Source organism: Mustela putorius, unplaced genomic scaffold (assembly GCF_011764305.1).
Source record: "Mustela putorius furo isolate JIRA1106 unplaced genomic scaffold, ASM1176430v1.1 tig00000129_pilon_pilon_pilon, whole genome shotgun sequence".
NCBI classification, from domain to species: Eukaryota; Metazoa; Chordata; class Mammalia; order Carnivora; family Mustelidae; genus Mustela; species Mustela putorius.
The window spans coordinates 12,016,922-12,044,719 of record NW_025421290.1 but is presented as its reverse complement, the minus strand read 5'-3'; the positions used below and the strand labels follow the sequence as shown (position 1 = coordinate 12,044,719).

Below are 27,798 nucleotides of genomic sequence, written 5' to 3'. Positions count from 1 at the left end.
CATGCCTGACCAGTGTGTTTGTCCTCAGTGTTTCCTAGTACCTCTGCTTTGGATCTAAGTTTCTCAATAATAACATTCTTCTCTGGCATCTCATATGGCCCAGTGGCTGAAATTTTTTCTCAAAATCTTAATTTTCCTATAACAGGATATCTTAGGGAGGCTGTGCTTCTTTGATATTGTTTGACCATCTTTATTGATGGCCTGGCCTATCTCAGATTTGATAGACCCTATGTCCTAGATTCCCCCCATCCTTTTCTTGTGAGCTGATTATCTAGGTCAGGACTCGCCATAAGACTTCCCTCTCACATGCCCTTACCATGTATGTCAAGTCCAGTCTCCGTTATATATTCAGATCTTGGCCCTTTGGCCATCTACTAGCCCTTCTAGATCTGCAAGTCAGAGTCTTCCCCAGGCTGATCCATCTTGCCTCTGCCTGTGCCCTATTTCTGACAAAAAAGAGAAAGAGTTGGCAAAATAAAAATTTTTGATATGTGAAGAAATATGGAAGCCAAGGGTTTAAGAATAAAGACAAATAATATTTATTCATGAGTATTCCAGATTGTGATCTTCTAGATTCTGGACACGTTGTGATGAACTAACCAAAGTCCCTGACCTCATGGGTCTTACCTTCTCATGGGGGAGAAAAAAGACAACAACAAAAACCAAACAAATATGTCATGTAGGAAGCAGAAATAAGTGATAAGAAAACAAAGCACAGCCAGAATATGGAAAAGGACAGTGAAGATACACTGCTTAGAGGGGTGGCTTGTAATGTTCTCTTTGGTGGGGTCACGTTTGGGCAGAGACCCAAATGAAAGGAAGGAATGAGTCAAATGTTTATGGGAGAAGAGTCTTTCATGCAGATGGGATGCAAATGTGAAGTCCTGTTAGCATCCGAGAATAAGCAAGGACTTATAGCCGCCTACATTAATTTGTCGTGAGGCATCCTGGAAGCACTTTACATATATTCTCTTTGAATTAAAAAATGTTAATGTTATGATTAATGTGGCTGCAAATGTTTTATACACATGAATTTTTCTTCGCTTATTTCAATCACTTTCACAGGATAAATTTCCAGGAGTAGAGTTTGAAGTCAAAGAATATGGGCATTTTTATAGCTCTTGGTATTTTATTACCAAATTGCTTTCCCCAAGAACTGGACCCAGAAATTTACATTGCCACCAGGAATGTCCAATATAGTAAAGAAGTAAGCATTAGAATGGCATGTGTTGTTGCACATGTCCATACTCAGAGGGACAGTCAATTATTTCCTCCAAGAATAGGGTGGAAAAATGTTCTTATCTGAACTTTGGTGCTTTGTGATGCTTTCTTTAAGGCAACTTGGTTTCCAGGGCATGTTTAATAAAATTCCACAGAATTAAACCTACACCACCTCCTCAGATCACTGAATTGGGGTCAGAAGATGTTCAAGTTCTGGCTTTCCCTCTTACCAGCTGTGTGGCTTTGGGTAAATCTCTAAACTGTGCTGAGATTCAGTTTGCTCATCTATAAAATGGTGATTTGTACTTGGTAAGGATGTAATGAAAATAGAATGATACAGTGTATATAGAAGCACTTTCTAACTTTGGAGAATTCTGTGTATATTAGGTAGTTAATATTGTTTGCTAGGCATTCTCTGTCATTGTCCTCCATACAAATATGAAGCAGTGTTTATTATTATTATTTAAAGATTTCATTTATTCATTTGCCAGAGAGAGAGAGAAAGAGAAAGCAAGCACAAGCAAGGGGAGCAGCAGGCAGAGGGAGAAGCAGACTCCTTGCTGATCAGGTAGCCCGATGTGGGTCTCAATTCCAGGACTCCAGGATCATGACCTGAGCTGAAGGCAGAAATTTAACTGACTGAGCCACCCAGACATCCCTATTATTATTATTAGAGTAAATTAAAATACAGTGTTATATTAGTTTCAGGTGTACATTATAAAAGATTAAAAATTTTATGTATTTCTCAGTGCTCTTCAAGATAAGCATACATAGTGTTTATTATTAACATATTTTAGTGCATGTTTTCTTGTGTGGATTCCTCTTCTATTAAGGGAGCTCCAGTTTCCCTGGGCACCCCCATCCTCAGCCCACCACCACCACCATTCCCAATCCAGGTGGTATGTGGGAAGTTGACTTTGCACTAGGATCTCGAGGTGGGCAAACGACCCAGACTAAAGCCAGTCAGTTCATCACTCCACCCCCTGATCCCAGTGATCGGTTCAAGGATGGCCAAGCAACATAACGAGCCATAATCCTGGAATCTGTGCAATGGCACCCAAGGGAGCATCTTCCTTTCCCAGCTGTGGTAATAGGTTGGGTGCCTTGCCACCATGAGGAAGAGCCTGCATAGGGATGCAGCCAAAGCAGGAAAAAGGGGAACCAAGAGATGCAAAAAGAAAACCCTGACATCCCCTGGAGCCATCCATCCCCCATCCCTGAGTCCTGCTCTACTTGCTTTGCACTTGCCAGTTACATGAACCAATACATACTTTTGCTTAATCCAGTTTCAGATGGATGTTCTGTAATTTGAAGCCTAAAGATTTCAGAACTACACAAATACTGTGCATTTGTGTAGCGCTTTTTAGTTTCTGAAGCGTTTCACAAATTATGTGTTTACCATTGGTTTCTTTCAGCCTCCTTATGAGACAAGCACGGACAGTGCTCTTCTACACTTTCAAGGTGAAGTGCCCAGAGCAGTGTGTGTGGTAGTCCTGAGCCAGTTCCACACTCCGCTGATACCCGCTACTTCCTCCCCACAGGAATTGGAGCCAGTCACCACCTTCTCTGCCTTCCTGACTTCTTGTCTGAAAGACTGGGGAAATTACACATCAATAGAGAGTTTTCAGTGCTGGAGGGTATGAAGTGCTTAGTATAGTACCTGGCCAGAGGTGGAGGTCAGCTGGGAAAAAAATATGAGAATTTCTGCAAAATCCCAGAGCTGCTGTGACCCAAGCCAGGTCACAGTCCACTGTTTCCCATGCCTTGCAGCACTGTCCCATCCTATCAGGAATTCGTGAACTTCTGTGGGGGCTTGATTTGGGGGAACTTCAAAGGAGTAGAAAAGCGTTCTGATGGCTCTTAGAGCAAAAGAGGAATGACGCTCACCAAGAAGTCAAGGAATCCTCCAGTCTTCTTCCAAAGTGGTATTAGATCATGAATTCTGATTTACAGAAATACTGAAGGATATTCCTAGAAAACCTATTAAGAAAACATAACAAAGATGAACCAAATCCATAAGGCAACATGGGGGAAATGTATAAAATGACTGGATATTTATTTCCATATTGAATAAGTTGGCAGAAAGCAACAGGGCTCTTACCGAATTTGCTGACTTCATTTCTCTTTCCCTCAATATAATAGAAATGTTGACAGGCACATTGAATCATGGAGCGACTGCCAGATATTTTAAGGGCTGTTGCCTCACTTGAAATAGATGAATAATTGTATCACATGCCCGTATATTAGCAGAGACAGGAGGTGTTTTTATGGGTCTGTTTCCTTATCTCTGTTTTCTTATAGTTTTTGCCCAAGAAACTCCTTAAGGTTTGTGTTTAATGATCTGATTGAAGCACTCAGTATCTAACTGGTTAACATAGTTATTAACTTTCCATTTCCAAGACAATAAAATACCCCAATCCCCCATGTGTTAAGCCCAGAAGGAAAATCATTATGTGACCTAAACTTAAGGCATGCAATGAATAGTGTTCAACTTGCTGCATTCAAGCATTTCAGCCTGGTGACTAACACAGCATATATGCAGAAAATGCAGAAGACGGAACATTGTTATGAATCTGATATGCCTAGTTTTGTTACTGAGATAATTGTCTTTTTATTCTACCACTCATTTTGTTTTACTAGTTTTGGTTAAAGTGTTGGAAAAACCGAAAATGACATTAAGTGCTAATTATCCTTCAGTGTTTATAAAGTTTCTCTTTAGAAAAATGCGTCTCTGAGATGCTTCTGGAAAACATTATACGCATGGAGATTATTCATGATTTTGCTGCCACTATTTCCTTGGCGACCTGGAGAAGCTCTATTCAAAGCCTTTTAAATCTCTTAGCTCCTCAGTAACTATCTATTAACATCCCATAGAGTCAATATTGCTATCACTATTGGCTTTATTACCCGGCGACTCTAAATGAGACTCACTGGAACTCAATCCCAAACCCAAATATCCAGAAACCTGATTACCTATGCTCTGTTTCCGGAAGATGTCATCGGTGGGGGCTAAATTTAGAAGCAGGGCAGCGATGCACTGGGTGACTGCTCTCTCGAGATAATTTGTAGTCGAAGAGCCATATCTAAATTATGTTCCATGGCAGAATTATTTGTTTATTTATTTTTGTAAGCAAAAGGGATGCTCTTAGTAGCCAGCTACCTAAATACCATCTCCTCACACACACAGTGGACAAGGTGTGCTTTCAGTGAGCCCCAGGAGACCTGCTTGGCGGCCAAGAGGAAAATGCTGGAACGTGCATCACTGGTGTGTGACTGCACATCAGGGCTGAGAGCTGACGGATTGTCTTCCTGCCTTCTGCTTGGACCCAGGAGTTATCATTCAGTCTCTTTGTTCCCGCCTTGCGAGTGAAAATTTTATTATAAAGGATGGTTTGTGTACTTGCCCTAAATCCATTTTGGTTCCTCTTGTTTTATGACCACAGTGCTTCACTGTAGATTTTCTCCTGTTCCAGTGCCTTGTCTTTGTCGTTTATCATGCTGACAGTTTAATAGAATTGCAGGCCTGGCAGATGGTGCTGGAATGTCCTCTCCCACATGATGCTAAGGAGCTTTAACCCTAGCAGGGAGTCTCTTGATACACTGTTGCAAGAAATGCTGCTAACAATCCTGTGACAAAGCAGCAACCAGAGGGAGAGTAAAAGTGGACAAGCATCCATTGCATGGGATTTTATTTTTAGTGCTTCTGGGGAAGCCTATGAGGAGGGCTTCCTTAAGATACCTTTGGGGCCAGTATATAAGCAACTATGGTGGTATACTTAGTTAAGTTAATAAAACTCCTAGGAGGGGATAGAATGAATTGTCTGGATATACTTTAGCAGAGTACAGGTTATCATCCAGATAAAAGCAAGAAGACTAGGTCTAGTGAAGCAAAATAAATGTGAACAAGAGGTTACAGCCTAATCAATTAAAAAAAAAAAAGTTACCACTCATTGGGAATTCACTATGTCCCAGACAAAGATCTAAATACTTTACATACGTTATTCAATTTAATTTGCTCACCAAACTTTTCAGACAATTATCAAACCAACATTTGCTGAGCTGTGCTATATGCCAGGCACTGTGCTAAACATTTTACAGGCATTAGCTCATTTTTCTTCTCAGTGATTTTACTTCTCAAATATTATTCTATTCGCTCTTGCCAGTCTCTACAGCCAACACAGGTCACCAATAATATTTTAAAACTTGGTAAAACAAAATAAAAATCACATAAAATAAGGCGCCCACATTGTAAGTGTGCATACATACACGCCCCACGGGACCACCCCGATCAAGACAGGAAACATTTCTAGCCATCCGCAGGGCTCTTCCTGCCCTCTCCCAGCTGACACTCTCCTCTGAAGGAAACCACTATTCTGATCTGTCACCATAAATTGGTCCTGCCTGTTCTTGAACTTCATACCAAAGATTTACCCTATGTATATATCTCGAGTGTGGCTTGTTTTATGTAACATTGTGTTTATGCAGTTCATTCATATTGTTGCATAGATCAATATTTTGTTCTCTTTCTCTATTGTGTAGTTGTCCATCATATGAATATACAACAGTTATCTGTCCACCTGCAATTGCTTCTTGCCTAAATTACCAATTAGCTCGTAACTGGTCTCCTGGCATCTCTAGTTGCCTTCTGTAACTTCTCTGCAGTGCGTAGCCAGAATGGTTTACCTTGTCCTTCCTGAGGGAGATATGCACATTGAATCTGGTAAACACTAGTATTCTGACAAGTTTGGGTTGCATTTTGGGGTAAAGAGAGTCCAATTTAACCATTTCATTGCAACATACATTTATTGTGCAGCTAAGTTGTGGCTTCAGCTCTTTAAGAGCACATAGAAAGTCCATAGAATGTCAATTACATAAATTAATACATTCAATTCAGTGTGATTGATTATACCATAGGTACAAGGGCATCATAAAGAGGAAGAAGTCCTCCTCAAGGTTCTTGTCCTTGGCTTTCACTCCTCTCTCACCAAGAAATCTAATTACTGATTGGCCTCCAACATACCTGGATATGTGGAAGTGGGTCCTAAATAGGAGGCAGAAGCAGCTCAGTCAAAATATCATGGTTAAAATAATAACTTGGGGCACCTGAGTGGCTCAGTGGGTTAAGCTTCTGCCTTTGGCTCAGGACATGATCTCAGGGTCCTGGGATCGAGCCTCGCATCAGGCTCCCTGCCTCTCTGCCTCCTTGTGATCTATTTCTCTCTCTGTCAAATAAATAAGTAAAATCTTTTTAAAAAAATTAAAAAATAAAATAATTACCTTGGGGGCACCTGGGTGGCTCAGTCAGTTAAGATCTGCCTTCGACTCAGGTCATGATCCCAGGGTCCCGGGAGCGAGTCCCACATCTGACTCCCTACTCAGCAGGGAGTCTTCTTCTCCCTCTCCCTTGTCAGCCTCCCCCAATGCTCATGCTCATTCTCTCTTAAATAAACAAATAAAATCTTAAAAAAAATAAAGTAAAATAATAACCTTGGGTTTCTGGTGGGTTTTGTTGCCATGTCATGTGTGTGGCTGGTATGTCCCTGAGAAACCAGCCAATTCTGTGCATATGGACAGGAGTTGTTCAGTCTGAAATGCGGAGAATTAGAGCTGCAAATGCCAGGTGACATGGTTGGGTACCAGGTGATCTCCTTTAATGACATCTGTAGTTCCATAGCTTCCAACTGGGTTCAGTTGAGTGTACTGTACAAATTAGGCACTTAAGGCATACTGTTCAGTTTGACTTGGCAGTGAGGTATAATGAAAGGTTTATGTTCTTACTTAGAATAGGTGTTGAAGATATGACAAACAGTGAGCTTTTTCTTTCTTTCTTTTTTAAAGATTTTATTTATTTATTTGACAGAGAGAGAGACAGTGAGGGAGGAAACATAAGCAGGGGGATCATGAGAGGGAGAAGCAGGCTTATCACTGAGCAGAGAGCCTGATGCAGGCTCAATCCCAGGACCCTGGGATCATGACCTGAGCTGAAGGCAGCCGCTCAACAACTGTGCTACCCAGGCGCCCCAAATAATTAGCTTCTTATTTACATAATAAGATAATTTTCTTTAGTTGATGATGTCAGGTAAATCTGTCTACCCCTGAAACTCTCAAATAGTTTTTTATCTTTTTCCCAGTCCTGTCAAGAAGATGAGACTCTACTTTATTAAGCAGATTAATTAATTAACTAAGATTATGTTTATCAAGTGGAGCCATATGAAAATGTGAATTACTGGTTGTTTTATTTGCCATCCTCTTTTGTTGAATGAAAAGTGAATTTTTGTATTTCCGTGAATGTAAATAGGTATGCTCTGAATTTGGTAAAAATTCAGCAATGGATTTTAGAAGTTTATTTATTGAAATATTCACCAAAAAAGTATATGTACAGCTCAACAAATCATGTCAGTGCAAAGCTGAGTAGCTATACATATTTTATGTAGCTTTCTATTATTGTTTTTGTTCTGCTTTTTTTTCACTTACTGTTATTTTATCTATGTAGGTACAGATAGAGTCTAAATAATTCAAAGTTTATCATGTTTATATAAATGTATAATAGCTTCTGGAGTCATTTCTTTTCTTCTTGGGCACTTGCAATTTTACTTTTATTTTTTTGCTCTTCAGTGCTGCAAAGGGATTATTTATACAATGGACTTCTTTCTTTTGAGCCATTTTCTTGCAATGTGAAATTACTGGTTAAAAAATCAGGAATCGTTTTAAGGCTCTTTTTATTTAATTTCATATAGCTGGTCATAATGTCAATGCATAGTATCTTGAATGATACTCATGTATACTTGTATACTAATACTAAACATTGAATTTTATAATTTTTCATTTATTTTATCTTGTTTCATAGGAGTATATCATATAAGGGATTTGATGGCGTCTATCCGCATTCATTGTCTTCCTATGAGCTGGCTAATAAAACTTCAGCAAGTTAATGCAGGGACATCTTTTAACTGTATTTATGGTTGTGGGTGTGTGATATAGTTAGTATTCAGTACCTGAATTTAAAATTAAACTAAAGTGTTTCTGAATTTTCATGAGAAGTAAAAAGAGTCCCCGTGATTATTTTGTTTTGGGAAGGGGTTTGAACTGTCTTGTACTTAAATTGAAATTCACCCAACACCTACTTTGAGGGTTGGTTTGTTTTGTTGACATGGAGAAAAGGGTTTCATTAAACTCGAGAGCTTCATTTGGTTCTTTTTTTTTAGTCTGCCAGTTTTTACTGAGTTATAACTGACCTATAACATTATATTAGTTTGAGGTGTACAATTTAATGATTTGATATTGGTATATATTGCCAAATGATCTAATTACTATCCATTACCACACATAATTACAATTTTTTCCTGGTGCTGAGTACTTCCTAGATCTACTCTCTTACCAACTTCCAAGTATACAATACAATAATGTTAACTATAGTCACCATGATATGCATTATATCCCCAGGACTTAATTTATGATACAACCAGAAGTTTGTAATTTTCACCTCCTTTACCCAACTTGTGCACCCACCCCCCGCCACCACCCCAGCCCCCAACTTCATTTAGCTCTTAAAGAGCAAAGAGTAACAGGGTATCTTTAAAGCAAGTTTGGGGGACTGAGACCTTAAAACTTGCCTTCTTTTGCCTGCTGGTTGGCTGTTAGTGTTCCGGTCTGGGGAACGCATGTATGGACATACAGGCTAAGAACAACATAGACTCCTCATTTTTGAAGGGAAAAGCTACTAAGAGTGGAGGCCTCTAAAAAATTGATGGAAAATGGATTATGAGTTGGGCATTTGGACATAAGGAGCCTGAATTGAGTTGCCCACAAGTTATCTTGACTTGTTTCCTAAGAGATGAAGCTTCTGAAATAAGGTAAATGACTTCTTGGAAGTAAGAGGCAGTTTGGTGCAAGAGTAGAGAACATGGGGTTGGATCCCACATTTTTCACTTACTAGTTATGTGACCCTGGAAGCCTCTAAGGCTTAGTTTCACAATCTGAAAAATGGGAATCAAATCTACCTCAAAGAATATTTGTCAAGTTAAAATGAGATAATGTATATAACACCTGACACACAATGTGTGTTCAGCATATGTTGTTATTTTTCTGTGGATGTATGTGCGGACCCATAGCTCCATGAAGACAGTGAAGGCTGCCCCAAAGGGGACCCTAGAAGAAATCTGTTGCTTCTGTATCTTGTGAAGGTGGCTTCAGGACAGGAAAAGAGCCTGAGAAACAAGTCCTTCCACAGAGCTTCTAGAAAGTTTCCATAAGCAGGTGGCAGAGATCTAAGCTGGAATCCTTAACTGATAAGAAGCACTTAGAGCCCTAATTTTTTTTTTTTCTATCTTCAAAAAACTCCAGTTCTATCATTTGGGTGTTCTTTCCTTTAACCAAGAAACAGGGTCATATAAACTAAATAATCTATAATAAAAATGATTCATAGATTTTCGGGTTTTTTTAACAAGCCAAATTTTAGAAAATCATGTTCTTCCACAGGTTTGCAGGCTGCTAGAAACCTCAGAGGAGTGAGTGTGCAGGGAGGGCTTTTGTTCTTTGTGGGGAAAGGAAGGTGACCTAGCGTTTCTGGGCTCTAAACACTATTCACTGATGAATATGAGCTCTTTCTTTCTTTAAAGATTTATTTATCTATTTGAGAGCTAGAGGAAGGGAGCACAGAGGGAGAGGCAGAAGCAGACTCCCCACTGAGCAGGGAGCCAGGTGTGGGGCTCCATCCTAGGACCCTGAGATCATGACCTGAGCTGAAGGGAGATGCTTAACCAACTGAGCCTCCCCAGGGTGCCCCAAATACAACTGCTTTCAAAATTTGTGAAAAATACCAATATTGGGTACAACCTCTAATACCAAGGTGCTAATGCAAGTCATTATGAGACACAGATGCAAAAGGAAACATTGTGATCCATGCTGAAGCCCTCACTAGAGGCAGAATATTGGGTATTGATACCCATAATCAGCCTTGAAACTTCAAACGAGTTGTGTCCGTAACATCTTCCAGGCTTGCCAAGGGGTTCTAGGAGCTATGAGTTGAAGAATGGAATTATTTTTGGCAAAACTTTCGCCACCTGGAATGTCTTAATAGACTCGGCAGGTAGGCAGACACACCTTCTGCCCATGGCCGCCGGCTGTAGCCCGAGGGTCCCTCTCTCTCGGAGTCCTCTGGGAGATGGTGTGGCAAGGATTCGGGCAAGCTTTTCTTCTTGTGAGACCAAAAGTGTCACCTGCCTAATGTGTCTAGACACAGCTCTTCACAAAATGGGAGGCCCAGTGCCCTTGCTTAATCTCAGATCCTCCCTCCAATACGGCAGTGTGGAATTGCTGTTCAGGCCACATTTTCCTGATCTCTTTCTTCATTGATTAGAAGAGAAAAGATGAAGGAAAAGGCAGTTAGACAAGGACAGGAGGAACACCCCCAAAACTCACTTTTTCTTAAAATTTAGAATGTCATGAATAATAAATAAACACATGGATTTGGGGAAAGGATCCTCATAATCATATTCTTGTTTTTTTTTTTTTTCAAAACTCTGAGAGTTCTTTGTCTTTATTATATATATAGAAGAAGCCATAAATTCAGAGACCTTCTATACTATTACCTAAGAATGCTAGAGCCAGAAACAGTCTTAAGCAGTCAGTCGCTTTATTGTATTGATATGATTTCTACTGCAAGTTTCCACACTTGTGATAGAAGGTAAACTCCATGAGGGCAGGCAATCTGCCTAATTTACAGCACTCTTTAATCCTGCAAAAAACAGTAGACACACACTAAATGCCTAGTGAATATTTGTTAAGTGAATGAATGAATATCTATTTTTAAATAAAAGGTATCATCTTAGTGGGCATCTCAATGGAAACTTCAGTATTCCCACTAAAGCCATGGAGTTTCTTTAAAAACTGTTTCTGGGGGGCACCTGTGTGGCTCAGTTGGTTAAGTATCTGACTCTTGGTTTTGGCTCAGGTCAGGATCTCATAGGTTGTGAGATCAAGTCCCACATTGGGCTCCAAGCTCAGCAGGGAGTCTGCTTGAGGTTCTCTCCCTCTTTCCCTCCCCCCACCCTGGGCCATGTGCTCTCTCTCAAATAAATAAATCTTTAAAAACAACAACAAAAAAAAACCTTGTTTTTGGACCACCCATGTGGCTCAGTCAGGTAACTCAGTTAGTTATTTAGTAACTAGTTATAATAACTCAGTCAGTTATTTTGGCTCTGGTCATGATCTCAGGGTCCTGGCATTGAGCCCTGTGTTGGGCTCCCCATTCAGTGCAGAGTCTGCTTGGGATTCTCTCTCTTCTTCTCCCTCTGCCCCTCCTCTGTTCCCACACACTCCTGTGCGTGCGCTCCCTCTCTTTCTAAAATAAATACATATTTGAAAAACCCAACAACTGTTTTTGATGCTTACAGGAGTCACGGGGTATGGTCTGTGAGGTTTTCACTACATCAAAGAGAGCCACAATCTGGAATGACCAGTAAACAGTGATATGATACATTTCCCGACTCTGAGCAGCCCCCAACGTCCCCTGCTTTTGCTCGTGTTACCCGAGTTTATGAGGCGACGTCCAGCTCTCCCTAGAAACATGTTTCAGTTGATGGGCTTTTCTCTTGTACCTAACCTAAAACAATCCTACTATAAAGGGCTTTCTTAGTTTTGTTTGCTCCTTGGTGGCGAGAAAGGAAGAATGTGTTAATATATATTACATTCATTGGAAAAACTGTTATCTCACTCCTCCAATTCTTTTCCTCTCACATCAGTCAATAATATTTAGAGTCTCTATTATGAGCATAGTCCTCTGCTTTCCCATGGCTTCACACCTTATTTACGAGAACTTTGATAACATTCTCATTCTTCTCTAAATTTTCTCCCATTTGTTCACAGCTTGCTTCAAATATGAGCCCACAAAATTAGGCATGCAATGGTGAGTGCATTAGAGAAACACAGCCTGTGTATAGGGTTTTCAGGGACACCTAATCTCCCTTTATTCATATCCAGAAAAAGGGACATTGATCAGCGAAGCCCCTTTGCAGATGTGGCATGGGGGGGGTGGTTTACAACCACTGAGACAGGCTAAGGAACTTGATGTTTCCAAAATGTCTCTGCAGGGATATAATTTTTCTTTCATAGAAAATAAATAGCACGTTATAATCAAACTTTCAAAAGGTTGGAGATTTTCTTGCTTTGTTTGGCTCTGTATTAGAGTTATTGCCACAATTACACTGTGAAACAAACCATTTCCAAACTCAGAAGCTTACAAAAACAAGCATTTACTCTGATGCTAATGGGTCCACAGGTCTACTGAGGTTTGGCGGGTTCTGTCTGTTGCTTTGGGCTGGCATTGGCTGGGCACCTTTGTTTTGGGCTGTTGGTCACCCGGGCTTGCCTCCTGGGTGCGGGTGGGTTCGTGTCCTCTCCTCCTTCTTGGACTAGTGGCTACAGTGAGTTCTTAGGAAGAAGGGCAGGAGTGCCAGAGGCAAACATGTCAAAGGCCTCTGTTTCTGTCTCTTCTATTAACATTCGTTGGGTGAAAGCAAGTCATATATCCAAGTCCAATATGAACGGGGGCAGAGGAGAGTGCACACCCACTGGGGGAGAAATAACATCCATTTCTCAGACTGTGGAAGGGTATGTTTGCTGAACAGTAATCTCAACGATCACCCAGCACACTTGACCGTAAACTTACAAAGGCAAACCATTGGTCTGTTTTGCTTGGCACTGTGTTCCCGGGGCCCTCCGCGGGCAGTGAGGGGCTCAAGGAACATTTGTCAAGTGAATCAATGAATGAATGCAGGAGAAGCGAATAATACAGACCTAGCAATAGCAGACTAAGAATAGTATTAATGGTAACAGAGTAGGATATTTTCTTTATAACAAAGGCATTTATTTTAATCAGATCTTTCTTTTCTTTTCTTTTTTTTTTTTAAGATTTTGTTTATTTATTTGACAGAGAGAGAGATCACAAGTGGGCAGAGAGGCAGGCAGAGAGAGGGGCCCCCCACTCAGCAGAGAGCCTGACGCAGGGTTGGATCCCAGAACCTTGGGATCATGATCTGAGCCACCCAGGCCCCCCTAATCAGATCTTTCTGAATGTATGACACAATTTGTACTAAGATAACTCATGTGGTGCAAATATAACCATGTGTCTATACTCTGATGTTCTTTGTCCTCCGGTGAGTGTAGTTCAAGAGGTGCTCTTCTGACCTGGAGGCCCCTCTGCATCAAGGGCGTCCTGTGACTTGCAGTGACTCTAGAGACGGCCTCTCCAAGAGCGGTTCTGCTCTGAGTCTCCGTGCAGGACCAGGGCGTGGGCTGAACCTGAGTTCTGTGGCGGAGACTGCTACTGGGCAGTTAGTTTCCCCGGTTTCTGGGGCCTGACCAGCTGGATCCCATGGCTTGAAGCTCTGCTGCAGGGAGTACTTCAAGGGTCTCTTCTGTCTACCCCACTTAGAGTCAGCTGAGCTAGCTCACACATCCCGTTCGCACTGCCGCTGCTGATCCTGATGCCGGGACCGACACTGGGCCCTGATGCTGGGCCCCAACTGCTGCTGCGGGCCCCCCTGGAAGTGTTGGTGACCCTGCCTGGCTAGCCATGTTGACCACAGTTTCCAGGAGTCACTGATGCACTGCCTGGGAAAGCCAGATAGTTTAAGTAGGGCAGATCCAAGTCTGGCTGTTAAATAAATTGTTGAACTATGTTAAATTTGGTTTAGCAGGGAAAAAAAGGGGCGTGATTGCTTATTTCCAACATCTCGACAGGATGTAAATTTGAGGCAGGCAATTTATCCTTCTCATTCCTCATTACCATCCCAGGGACTAGCCCCGGGCCTGGCTTTTGGCATATCTTCGGTTCGTGTTCTTTGAATGCATATGCATTCTCCAAATTATTTATATTTGGCCTTACAATAATTTTTTCAATATGTTATAATATGATGTCATCAAATTAGTGATACTTCAAAATTAAATGAAATTTGATTCAATAAGTTCTATGTCTAGAGCAGTCACTGGCACATAGTAATCCCTCTATAGTATTTCACAAGGTAAAATAAGTTCCCAACCAGAAGGAAGTGACTTTTTTGTTTTTGTTTTTCCAATTCGGAACAAAGTACATATGGTCTAACTTCTCTGTCATGTCTTTCTGTCCTCTCGATGTCTCCCCTCTGATTTCATCACTTAGAACAATGATGGGAATGAACACAGTGATGTCACAATGACATCTAGTATTTGTTGAGCATCAGGCATTGTGCTAAATGTTTTGTGTGCATCATTTTATTTAGTTCTTAACATAAATGTATGAGGCGGGGCATAGGATCATTGGATCATTGGCATAGGATCCTTACCTTTTTGGCCAAGGAAACTGCAGCTCGCTCAGACAGTAAATGATGAAGCCAGTGTTCCTGGTTCGAGTCTGTATCTTTTCCACCTGTGTGTCCCATGTGGAGGGGGCTGTGGGTGGCTGTCGTCTTTTCTTCCGTTGAAGACACGTGGCTACCAAGTGCTGAGAGAAGTGCCCGGTTTTTATAAAGTTCCTCTGAAACTCCTCTATCCTGTCTTGAGAGAAAGTCACCGAGAGCTGTGGCTTTTAAGGTGTATCTGAGTCGTTCTGCCTGAGCTACAGGAAAAATTCAAATCTCCTTCCCTGGGCCCTTTCTTGCCTCAGACTCTGTTCTGAGCGAGGGTAAAAGAAGACGATAATAAAGATAACTGATAAAAATGATGAAAGCAGGGGCGCCTGGGTGGCTCAGTGGGTTAAGCCTCTGCCTTCAGCTCAGGTCATGATCCCAGTGTCCTGGGATGGAGCCCCACACTGAGCTCTCTGTTCAGCAGGGAGCCTGCTTACTCCACCCCACCCCGGGGATGTCTGTCAAATAAATAAATTTTAAAAATCTTTACTTTTTTTTAAAAGATTTTATTTATTTATTTGACAGACAGAGATCACAAGTAGGCAGAGAATCAGTCAGAGAGAGAGGAGGAAGCAGGCTCCCTGCTGAGCAGAAAGCCCAACACAGGACTTGATCCCAGAACCCCAGGATTATGACCTGAGCCAAAGGCAGAGGCTTTAACGCCCTGAGCCACCCAGGTGCCCCTTAAAAAATCTTAAAAAAAAAAAAAAAAAGTGTTGAAAGCAGATGATGAGTGATGTCACTGAGGCAGAGCAGGTCTTCTACGATCAAGAATTTCATGGAGCACTTCTCAGATTGTTGCTCAGAGAAGCCAGAGGGGTGTGTGTCTCTTGGGCCGAGGAACAGCTCCATTGGCCGCTCTGCGGGCCAGGAGAAGATGCTTGCCATGTGTTACCGTGGGGCAGTTACCTGGAGCAGACCAGTGTGTGGTGCTGTCCATGGACCTCCACAAAGCAGCCAATTACAAACCTGGCCCAGTTCACCACGGCTCTGTGTCCCCCTCTAGACAAAGTGATGCGCAAGTCTCCATCTTGAGAATAATGCCCAGACGAGGCCATGCCCAGGCTCACACTAGCTCTGCCCGTCTTTCCGTTGGCTCTGACACTTTGTGGATGGATTTTGTTGCTGGGGCTCTGCAAGCAGAGGTTCCCTCAGCCAGCAAGAGAGTAAAGGGACCTGAGCTTGGGGCTTGCTGTTCCCCGTGTCAACTCCTCTCAGAGATGAGGGGATGCTCGTCCTTCAAAGTGACACCCGTGAAAGGCACATTTGTCGCTCCCAGCGAGGCTGCCCATTCAGAGGACAGTGAGGGGTTCGGTTGTTCAGCTTTCAGTTTTAGCAGATGGCACAATTCCCAGGGTGATGTAATAGCGTTTTGCTGATCATTTCCTTTCCTGCTTCGTCCCTGAAGATGCAGAATCCCGAACCCAAGGCTGCTGCTATGTGTACAGACTCTTAGCCATGTGTTTTGGGTAACAGAGGGCAAGCGGAGCACAGCATGGAACAGGGTAACCTTTAAAATGGAAAACCAGGGAACTACTTAAGAACAAGATTATTCTTAAGTGTTTTGTCCATTTGTCACAACATTTTTTTTTTTTTTGGCTCCCCCACCTTGTTGGGACTCCTCTTTCCTTTTCCATACTTCCGACATGACCTTGTAACACCCGATAAACTCTTCCTTTATTATACCTAGTGATTTAGCTTTTCATAGCTCCCTTCTTCACCCAAACCAGTTCCTTGAGCTGCTTTTGTGTGGCCAAAAGCTTGAGAAGGAGCTTTGCTCACCGACAAGGCCTTCTGCACAGGCTTTACCTTGAGCTGTACGAAGAGCCAGTGGGAACTTTAGAATTACATTTTTTCCCCCTTAATATGATAAGAGTCAAGTTATCTGCCGGGACTCTTTACCTGTTTGGGGGGGGGCAGGAGAAGGGTGGAAAAATACATTAATTTTCTCTTTCTTCCTATGTCCTGCCTGCCATCTGGAAGAAGTTTCCAGGGATAAACTTAGCTTGTGACTCTGAGTTACATGATGAAGTTGACTTTTGAAAATTTTGACTTAAGCTCAAGTAAGAGATAGGCCTTATTGGGAATGTTACCTACTCTAGCCAATTCTGGAAATAAATTCTGCCCACACCTTGGGTAAATTTGGAAACAGCCTGCCCAAATTGAGCCTCTCAGTGAGAACCCAGCCCAGGCACCTCTGGATGGCAGCCTGTGGGACCCTGAGCAGAGGACGAGGGCTGAGCTATGTGGAGGCCACAGAAACTGTGAAGTCAGAAATGCGTGTTGTTTTAAGCCACTGTGTTTGTGGTATTATGTTATGTAGCAATACGTGACTAATACAAGCCACTACCTCACAGAGTTGTTAGAATTAAATGAATTAAAGCAGGTAAAGTCTTCAGAATACTGCTTGGCACCCAGTAAGCAGATGTTAGCTATTCAAATACTAAGGAGTTTTATACATTTCCTTTCATAGTTCCTTAGTCAGCAACTTGGGTGCTACTATGTGCCCACATAATCCCTTTTTTTCAAACTCCTGACAGCCTAGTGGGAAAATAATTCATTGAAAATATTTATAACTCTAAGGAGTATTCTGAAGGAAAAATCCAGAATGCTATGGGAGGATATAAAGGACCTTGGACTCAGGCAGGGATTAATTGAGGAAGTGATGTTTAGGCAGCAAATGAAGGCTGAGTAGCAGAACGGGATAAACAGTGGGAGAGGAGCCCAGATCAGCTCGGTGCAGAAGAACTTTCTGAGGTGATGGGAGGGTCCTCTGTCAGTTCTGCCCAACCCAGGAGCCACTAACCCTATGTGGCTATTGATGGCCTTTTTTTTTTTTTTTTAAGATTTTATTTATTTATTTGACAGAGAGAGGCAGAGAGGCAGGCAGAGAGAGAGGGGGAAGCAGGCTCCCCGCTGAGCCAGAGAGCCCGATGCGGGGCTTGATCCCAAGACCCTGGGACCAGGACGAGCTGAAGACAGAGGCTCTAACCCACTGAGCCACCCAGGCGCCCCTATTGATGGCTTTTACTGTAGCCAGTGCAGCTGATGAACTGACTTGTACATTTCATTTATTTTGAATTCATCTGCATTTAAATCGGTCCGCATATGGCTAGTGGCTACCGGGTTACAAGTGTAGGGAAAAGGGAAGAACATGTCAAAGGATGCTAAGGCTTGAACAAAATGTTTTATTTAAACAACTGGAAGACATCCTTAGCTGATGGGTACAGGTGTATGGTTCTGTTATTCGGTCAAACTCCAACAATACTAGCGAACACTTGTACAGCATCTGTTCTGAGCCAGCACTGTGTGAAGCCTATGAGAACTCACTTACACCTCAGAATGGCTCTCATGACCTGCATTACAAAGGTATACTGCGGCTCAGCTAACTGGCTTCCGGTGGAACAGCTAGTGATGAACTGAGCTAGGCAGGCTGGGTCCAGAAGCTGTGATTTACCGCGCAATACTGACCTTCATACAAACTGAAAAGGATTGTAAGCTGTGTTTGGGAGCAGGGGACCCTTTTGTTCTCTGGTTAGGTCATTGTGCCTGTATGTACTGCAGAAATGAAATATCTTCTGATGGAAAAGAAATGTTGCAGAGTAATAGAAAGCAATGTGCGTATCTAATGAGTTCTTTTTTTTTTTTTTAAGATTTTATTTATTTATTTGGCAGACAGAGATCACAAGGAGTAAGAGAGGCAGGCAGAGAGAGAGGAGGAAGCAGGTTCCTCACTGAGCAGAGAGCCCAATGCAGGGCTTGATCCCAGGACCCTGAGGTGAGCCAAAGGCAAAGGCTTAATCCTCTGAACCACCTAGGTGCCCTTAATGAGCTCTTTTTGAGAACATTATGTTGTCATGCACAGTTGTATTTTTTGGAAACTTTGGTATTCCTACTCATTTTGATGTCTACCAAAGCCTAGAGGGAGGACAGTTTTCCAACATGGAAGTTTACTCCTCCTGTGTTTTGCTGTAACTTGATCGATCATTTAATAATTGTTTCCATGGACCTGGGGAGTCAGTGGCATAGGGCACAGTAATTATTTTTTGTTTTATACTACTCATAACAACAGAACTATCTCTGTGTAAAATTTTAAAACCTGAAGAACTGCATTTCTACTTGCAAAGGTAAATAAAAGATGCTTCGATCTGTTTCAGAGAAGTTTTCTCTGTATCCATAAGTATGATGTATGTAAAATGTTAGGGAGTATGAAAAGAGTGGCTGTTTCTTTGTCACGCGTTCTAACAAAACATAGCACTAAATCCCTTGAAAACGTGGTTTAGTGCCAGCATCATTCAGATGAAAAGGATACAGGAGAGAAAAGTGCTCCCAAGCTGTTCTGAACATTTTAACCACATTGTGAACCCAGTGGATGTTTGCAGACTACACCACCAGAGGGAGTGGGATTACATTTTTAAATGTTTAATCCCATCACTAAACATACTCTACTGGCTGATTTAGGGCTACTTGGTTAAAGGTGATTTCCTATAAGATTAAAAGCCACAAATCTGTTGAGGAAGAACAGATGCTCCAATTACCTTTAGCTTCATTTAATTGGGTCCCTGAAAATAAGAAGTGCCTAGAAGAATTACTATCAGTGCTTTAATATCAAAGGATTCAGCATTTGTCAATATTATCAAAATGCCAAGGGAGTGTTATCAGGGCTGCTGAATTTAGGATATTTACAAAGCAGCTTCAATAGTAAAGGAACCTGTGGTTATAATTTGGAAATTACTTTCACCCACTACTGTGATGAACTCTACCACCTGTCTTTTTAGTTGAAGTTTCCTTTCTCCTTGTATTTGTGATTTTCAATTTTGAAATTAATCAGAGCTTATAAATAAAAAAGGGGTATTGGTTCAAACCTCTGAAGGAGCTCCCTGTAATCTGAGACTGCCCCCATACCCGGAGGGATGGGAGAGACCAGAGAAAGTGGCAAACTGCACCAGTTTAAAAGCAAGGGAATTTACTAAAGAGACTGGTCTCCTTGAGGGCAGGAGGAGTGGATCGCCACACCCGCCTGTCAAATCTTAGAAGTCTATATAGAGAGGCCTTAACTGGGTTTGGTCATGCATACTTCCAGATGATCTCAACAACTCCTCACTATCTCAAGTCTAGTTGTTCCAAGGTGCTTCTGGGAGTGAGAAGGGCACGTGTGAGACTTCCAGCAAAAGGGGCGCCAGGTCTCAATGTGAGAAACACCCAGATGTGTCTGGTTGGTTTGCTAAAGTGTAAGGGTGAAGGAAAATCTCAGGAAAATCCAAGTTTGGAGAGGAAGAGAGGGATGGTCTGATGTGTTTTGGAAATATCCAAAGGAAGGCTGATGGGTATGGATCACATTCATCTGGTCGAGAGATGGGGAGGCTTGGATCGTAGCAGTTAGCAGTGGGGGTCAGAGGAGAGGGACTCTCCTCACTTACCTCTTCTGCAGCCTCCCCACCATTCCAGAAGGTGCTGAGGACCATCCACCTCCTGAAGCTCTGCCCTGAGGCCTGGGAGGATTTGGGTCCGAGCTCTTCCTTCACACGGCAATGCGCCACTGGACGCGTCACAGAAACTCTGGACCTTAGAGGCCTTGTTTGCAAAACGTCCAACACACCAGATGATCTCCAAAGCTTCCTTCAGGTCCTATCTTCAGTCTTCCCAGAGAATGGCATGGTTTCTTTATGTCCATTTCAAACCGGATACGGTGATATATCCAGACTAAATTAATACCTCTGGGGCGCAGTAGATAATTGAGAAGAAAAGAGACTTAAACATCATTTAATCTGCAAGTTTTCATATTTCTTGTTAGCTGTAGTGTATTTTGTTCAAATGAAGTATTACGCAAAAGCTCAATAAAACAGATGGAAGCTGACATCTTCACGCTGATGTGGAAGTAAGAGAAGGGAGCCTGCACCTTGCTCCATTGGCTCCATTGGCAGTTCCAGCGGGGTGTGGGGGGAGGCACCCAGGGATTAGGCTCCATTGTTTGGACCCTGGGCAGAGCCAGGCACAGAGTGGAGGCTTGAGCTGTCTAGCTCCAGGCAAGGAATAAGCCAGGTCATGACCCCTGTGATTTCAGAGTTAGGGACAAAGTTAAGATAGGATCTAAGTCTCCCGGTTTTTGTTTTGTTTTGTTTTTTACTGTTGCAGGATGAGATAAGATCCTCATATGCATACTTTCTTGAAAAGTGCAATGTCAAATATCTTGTAAAACTTTTTGGAATATAAGAGTTGGCAACAGCACTTGAACGTTTTTCTCACACTGAAGTTAATGATAACGTTAGAAAGGACTAAGATACTGGGCCCTCAGTTACCCATATATCCTTGTTTAGGAATGGATTATGACTTGTTTTCTGAAGAAAACTTTGGCTTTGCCTGGATGGAGATGGCAGAGATGGTAGGTTTCTTAATGTAGGCACATGTGCTGTTATTCTTCATTACATAGCCTCAAAAATATCTTTAAATTTGTTGCCCCCCCCTTTTTTTTTAAAGATTTTATTTATTTACCTGAGAGCACAGAGGGAGAAGCAGACTTCCTGTTGGGTGCAGGGCTCCACACAGGGCTCATTCCCAGAATCCTGAGCTGAAGGCAGATGCTTTAACTGACTGAGCCACCCAGGTGCTCCTAAACCTGTTGCTTATTAAAGAAGGTAAATGGGTCTTCCTCTAAGTAGGAACATAGAGTAATCGGCTCCAAGAACTTGCGTGTGATAATCAATATTAATTAACCAATCAACTAACTCTCAAACATCCCTGAAACAGCTAATCTGCACCTGGCACTGTGCTAGGCATTGGGGATATGAGGGTGAGCAAAGACAGAGCCAGGAGCTGCCTTGGGGAGGTTCCGGTCCAGTGGGTGAGCTACACAGGTAGAGACAGCTTTCTGGAAGGTGCACCCTCTCTAGCTTGAGACATGGAGGAGAAGCGCCAGACATAGGCAAGGACCAGAGCATTGCTAAAGGCAAGAGCTTTCCAGACAGAGGGAACAACACAGATCCAGACGCGAGAGAGAGCATGACTTTTTCAGCAACGTCAAAGAGCTGGAATGAAGGGAATAGTCAGAGAGTTGAGGCAGGAGTTGTGGAGGCCGAAGTCTGTATTCCGTGATGAAGGCTGTGGAATTCATGCGGGGTCCCGTTGGAGCCTTTGAAGTGTTTGAAAACAGCACCCTGTTTTAGGGAAAGCAGCCTGGCTGTGGTTTGGAGAATGGATCAGAGTAAGACAGACCAGTTGGAAGGCAGTGGGGTAATCCGGCTGGAAGGCGGGCCACCTGACCTTGGGCAATGGCATTGAAAATGGCATTGAAAAAGGAGAGGCAACCCAAGTGGGAACTACTGTCTATGGGATTTGGTGATATTAACCAGTTTCTCATTTGAGAGGTTTGGGATTTACAGAGACGTCCTTGGAGGACACAGAACCTGTGCGCGTCTAGCCCTTGGTTTGGAGTTAGCTGAGCGTTCTAAGAGGGAGCAGTGTTTGAAGGTCTTGTCAATGGGATTTTCCTCCATAGTGATCTCACACTGTGCCGTCGTCGGGCTGTGTGTCCTTGTATCTTCCTGTGGATGTTCTTCACGCTCTTGTTTACAGCATTACATGGGGTCCTTTTTACGACTATCCTGGAGATCTTACTCTCAGGGTGCACACCAGTGATGATTTCCGCTTCTCCCGACTTTGTCTTGAGCTCTGTCCACGAGAAGTAGTTTTAGGGACCACAAGTTCCTCTTGGGTTGGTGTCTAGGAAGCTCTAAGCCAAATTACTGCTGCTTCTAACAAAATGTATTAGCGCTGGTGGCATTTTATTGACCTCATTCTGGCTTCAATTTCTAGCTTCTATTTTTAATTTTACTTTCTTCCCAGTTCCTTCCTTGCTCGTTATTATTGTTTTAAATCTCCAAATGTAGTATCTCTACAAGCCACTTCAACTCGTTTTTAGAATGAGACTGGCTATAAATAATTATAACAACGTGAAGAAAACTTCTTACAGCTTTGTGCCATGGAACAGTTAGAAAGTTAATATTGCTGGACCGCCTGGTGGCTCAGTCGGTTAAGCATCTATCTCTTGATTTTAGCTCAGGCCATGATCTCTGGGTCCTGAGGTCAAGCCCGACCTGAGAGTCCTTGCTCATTTGGGGAGTTTGCTAGGGATTATCTTCCCACCCATCCCCCAACCCTGCTGTGTGCACGCATGCTCTCTCTCTCTCTCTCTAATAAATAAATAATTTTTTTAAAAAGAAAGTTAATATTATATATAAACTTTTTTTTTTTTTTAAAGGAGGCTACATGCCCAACTTGGAGTCCAGCTTGAGGCTCGAACTCATGACCCTGAAATCAAGACCTGAACTGAGACCGAGAGTTAGACACTCAACTGACTGAGGCCCCCAGGTGCCGCTGCCTTTATGCTTTTAAGTGTTTAATTGTGAATTGAAAATTCAGATTCAAGTTTTTGAAAGTCTAAGGGTTTCTCTTGACTTATAAAGCAAAAACATGCATTTCTCCATCCTCTTTCCTCTGGATTATAATTTGAACATCACCAACTTCTTCCTTCTGATTTAAGCTGAATAGTAGCATTTTTTGTTTTTGTAAGGAGTCACTTATCTTCACCAGTACTTCTATAATTTTTCATATGGGAGAATTTCTGAGTATTTGCAAAGATTCATTTAAAAATATAAATGTGGTTATATTGGGTTAGTCTTTTTCTGAGTCACAGAAATAACTCTCTCTCTCCTTTCCTTCAACAGTCAGGCTCTGTATTACATACAGAAATATGGATTTAAAAGATTTATTCGTGTCCCAAAGAAACCAGGAATCTAGTGGGGGAGGCAGTTAATCCGATCTTTGCTGTATAGTGGGATAAATGCCTCTACAGGGGGTAAGTACAGTGAATGCCTTAACTTTTTGGGTCCCCACTTTTTGCCTTGGTTGTAGAAACAGCCCTGCTGAGTCAAACTCCCTGTATTTCTTTGTTTTCTGTGTCTGATTGTACCACTGTTATGCAGACCCAGCCTGTGTGGGTGTCGGACTTCTGGTTCCCCATTTTTAAGCCTGAAGGTTTGGCGTTACATGCCATGCAAGAGGCTGCTGTTCCTATTCAGACAAAGTCTTATCATTGCAGATAAACTTTAATGCCAGATTCTGCTTAACGAAGTCAACCCCACGTTGCTTTGTTAACGATGAGTAGACGATTGCTTTGCTGATCTGATCTGGAATCAAGGAATTCTATTAAAGGACACATTTTGCAGGAAGGACATTCTCATCAAGTCTCTGATCAATATGCTTTGTAACACTGGCATTGATTTACATTGGCGGATGCAGTAGAGTCCAAAAATGGCCATGATTTTTTTTTTTTTTTCCCAGCAAGCCCATACAGAGGCAGAAATCAGTTTCTCCAGCTCCTGAATCAGGGCAAGCCATATAACATGCTTTAGATCACAGAATATGGCAGAAGCAATATTGTGCCAAATTCTGAGTCTGGGCCTCAAGAGACCTTGCAAACCTGACTCTTGCTCTTGGGACTTTACTGCTATGTTGAGCAAACCTGGATTAGCCTTTTGCACGATGAGCCTTGTGGCCCACTCACGCCTGTCTCCCCATCCACTAGTCATGTGCGGAGGTCATCCTAGGCTGTTCAGTCCACAGCTGATCCACCTGCTGACCACAGGTGCATAAGTGAGCCCAGCTGAGATCAGAGAAGCCTGGACAGATTGGTAGAAGCACCAAGCTTACCAATGGGTGGTGAGAAGTAATAAGTGGTTGTTATTTTAAGCCATTAAGGTTTGGGTTGTTTGGTGGGCAGTAAAAGCTGAACAGTAGGAAGGCAATTTTGACATTACTGCAGTGGCACACATATGCTAGAGGATGGTAGAGCCAGAGTAAAAGGAAGGAATGGTATTAAAGAGCAAGAAAGAAGAGTAACACGCGCTCAGCACCTTCTGTATGCTCAGCTGATGATCTTTTTTAAAGATTTTATTTATTTATTTGACAGACAGAGATCACAAGTAGGCAGAGAGGCAGTCAGAGAGAGGAGGAAGCAGGCTCCCTGCTTAGCAGAGAGCCCGATGTGGGGCTCGATCCCAGGACCCTGAGATCATGACCTGAGCCGAAGGCAGAAGTTTTAACTCACTGAGCCACACAGGCACCCCAGCTGATGATTTTTTTTTATTAACTCAAATCAATGAAGAAACAAGTAAACAAGTCTTCTGGACATTGTAGTAGATTATACATAAAGGAGATTCAAACCTCCTAATTATGATTCCCAAAAGATTTGTCAAAACAAACCTATGTTATTTATGGCAGTGAATTTTAAAAATATCAACCCCCTAATAATATATAATTCTATTCATATCTAAAGACCATTTATCTAACCCCATCCCCAGGACCCTAAAAATGAGTGGTAATATTCTAAATTTGACTGGATGGCAAATTGCATAAGTAACCAGGTACTGAGCATACCAGAAATATAATTCACAGAAGACTCTGGAAAATAGGCCTGTTAGGTTTCAGTTTCATTTAATAGCCCTTGAGGGGTGTCCCACTGTCTGCTCAGTCCAGGGTTTAACTAGGGGACGACAGAAGGAAGAAGATGAGGGCATGATCCGATTGGAAGGGTAAGGGGAGGGTGTGCGTTGTCATAAAGCCATACTGGAGAAGGTGGCATTGTGCCCTGTCAAGGAAAGATGATGCATTGAGAAGGAGGGCTGTCGCCAACTCACCAGGAGGCCTTTGGACCATTGGCTTAGGCTCTCCAGCTTTAGTTTCCTCATTCATAAACTTTGCTTTAGGCAAGTTGTTCCATTTCTGGTCTTGAAATAAGCCAAACTTCCCTGATGCACTTTCTTCCAGAAAGTGGTCCTAATGAAAGATTTTCTTGACTACAATGATTTTTCCGTCCTGAACATGTTTTGATTGTCTGGTGTGTGCCAGGCTCTCTGAGAAGTTCTGGCCATACCATGATGAACAAAATGGCATCCTTGCCTCTGAGGAACTGAAGTATATAGTGTGGGAAAGACCACACGGTGTGGGAAAAGATCTGGAGGGGCAGATACCTGGGCCATCCAGGAAGGGTGGTGCTCAGAGCAGGCTTCCCAGAGGAGAAACATCTTTGGAAACCGCTGAAGGAGGAGCAGCACTGCTCAGGTGGAGCGGCATTTTTAAGTCCCATCCAAGCACAGATGGTCTGACTCCATGGAGCCAAGAGATTGTTACTCATCACTTAAGATAACTGTGTGCCTACAGTACTTTGTTACCTTAAGAATCTGAAGAGTTTAAGATTGCTTTGAGATATTACAGAACTTTTCATGTACTCGTTGTCATGGAGCCTTGTTTTATTATTTATAAGAACATGAAGAGCCAGAAGAAGAGACCTTTAGTCAGATGTCATCACATTTACCAGAAAGGAGATAATTGTGATTGCTGAGATTAACGTGGAGGCAAGTGGCACTCTCCAGCACAGTGCATGTAAAAACCCAGCAAACACTGCTGAATAGAGCTAGAGCAGGTTTTAGGGTTGGTCGTGTGTGTGTGTGTGTGTGTGTGTGTATGTGTGTGTGTGTGTGTAACCATTTTAAGAGCAGGAAAGCCATCTATCAGAAAGTTCGGAAAATGAGAAAATATGGTTTTTAAAAAAATTATTTATTTGTCAGAGAGAGAGAGTACAAGCAGAGGGAGCAGCAGGCAGAGGGAGAAGCAGACTCCTTGCTGAGGAAGGAGCCCAACACAGGGGCTGATCCTGGGACCCTGGCACTATGACCTGAGCTGAAAGCAGACACTCAACCAACTGAGCCACAAAGGCATCCTGAGAAAATACTTTTATTGTTTTTTTTAAGATGTTATTTATTTATTTGACAGAGATCACAAGTAGGCAGAGAGGCAGGCAGAGAGAGAGGGAGAAGCAGGCTCTCCGTTGAGCAGAGAGCCTGATGTGGGGCTCGATCCCAGGACCCTGAGATCATGACCTGAGCTGAAGGCAGAGGCTTAACCCAGTGAGCCACCAGGCACCCCTGAGGAAATACTTCTAATTTTTAATATTTTTCCTAAGGTACATAAGCATGTTACTGAGCTGACCATCCTTTGGCATCAAGAATGACTGACCTGACGACTGCTCTACCTTGTGGACACAAGGCTGTGGGAGCGCCAGCCTCTCAGTGCAGCCCCTATGGAACAGAATGGAGAACTGGTCACCTGGCTCCCAGCTCCCGCTATCACACGTCTGTCCCGCGTTGCATGTGTCCCATGCACTTGCAGGCTGCATGTGGGTTCGATCCAGGTGGATGCACTTTTCTGTCTCAGCATCAACAGGGAAGCCGGGGGGCAGGAGGCTAGAGACTCTGGGCATTGGCAGGAGGTGGGGAGCTGCCGGGCTGTGTCCATGTGAAGGTGATGGGAGCCCGCAAACAAGCTGGCCACTGCAAAGGGGAAGCAAGAGCATTGAACTGAAGCATGAAAGGTATTTGCTACAACCTTCTTGCTTTTCTCTTGTACTCTTTCTGATAAGCGAGGAGCCTCCTCTGACCGCTAGGTAGCCAGAAAAATTTAAAAAAGGCAAAAGTCCACTTTAGTACTGACCGTCTGCATTATCCTCGTGTATTGCTGAGATAGGGATAGGGAGGAAATAAAACCTCATGAACAAATTTCTTGCAAACAAATAGTTCTCGAAGCTAAAGGCAAACCCACTCCTGAGATTGCTTTTGGCGATAGTTACTCAAGATGTGGATATAGTGAATATATAGGTATTCTAGACTCTTTTTGCCTTGTTGATACATTCTAATGAGTTTTAAGTGCTCTGTTCTCTGATTTCCCATACCATGCTTACCATTTCTTTCCAACTCTTTCGTCCTCACAATTGCTTAGTGAGAATTGTTTCAGAAACCGGTGAACATACACTTAAACATGCACAATATGCCCTTGGAAAATAAAGGATAAAGAAAAGATATGAAAATTAAACATGGTGTTTTGAGAAGGAATTCAGACTTGCTTTGATTTTAATGATTTCAGTAACCAGAATTTAATTTTCAGTAAATTTTATGGGTCACGGTCATCTTGAATGTTTATGGTCCTCATGCCAGAGGGAAGAGAGAAATCTGAGCGATTTGTTCTAGCTCGCTCTGGCCAGGAGAGGATCACTGTCCTTTTCCCTCACTACAATCAGTCACAGACCCCACACTCCCCACCCTACAACCACAAGGGGGCAGAAAGTACAATTCTGTGGGAT

The 27,798-nt window shown here is 42.6% G+C and overlaps 1 long non-coding RNA gene across 1 annotated transcript in view; it reads left to right on the top strand.

Annotated features, from left to right (window-relative positions):
* LOC101680401 overlaps positions 1 to 27,798 on the top strand; it is a 76,671-nt gene extending 48,873 nt beyond the window's left edge. The window contains exon 3 of the long non-coding RNA XR_001179228.2: positions 26,626 to 27,798. This is a non-coding gene — a long non-coding RNA (uncharacterized LOC101680401). The remainder of the gene's footprint in view (positions 1 to 26,625) is intronic.